This window comes from Penaeus monodon, chromosome 34 (assembly GCF_015228065.2).
Source record: "Penaeus monodon isolate SGIC_2016 chromosome 34, NSTDA_Pmon_1, whole genome shotgun sequence".
NCBI classification, from domain to species: domain Eukaryota; kingdom Metazoa; phylum Arthropoda; class Malacostraca; order Decapoda; family Penaeidae; genus Penaeus; species Penaeus monodon.
This window is the reverse complement of record NC_051419.1, coordinates 30,830,642-30,831,060: the sequence shown is the minus strand read 5'-3', so window position 1 is coordinate 30,831,060 and position 419 is coordinate 30,830,642.

Sequence of the window (419 nt, the reverse complement as noted above, 5' to 3'; positions counted from 1 at the left end):
CGTTCATTTATCATTTATGACATTACACTCGATTATTTTGAAGAAAAAAAATTACCCTTACAGTATATCATAAGATGTGACCTTGTTATGCTTCGTGTTCGTGTTCGTTCTATCATCAGTCAAAGAATAACTAACAACTTTTAAGAATTAGCCCACTGCTTTGGCTCTTAGAAGAGAGATAGGAAAGAAACAGCTGTGTTTCTCGGTAGACACATAAATTCTTTACTTAAAACACACTTTCACCTTTTTTTTCTCTTCTAATATGTAACACTGTACATTAATACGTATTACAGAATACAAGTTATTATATATCTGCAACAGACATTACGTTATACAAAAGCAATTCATTCATATTTGCGTTGTGCTCTATTTACAAATCAGGTGGTTCAAATTTATACTACGGAGAGAAATATGTTTTA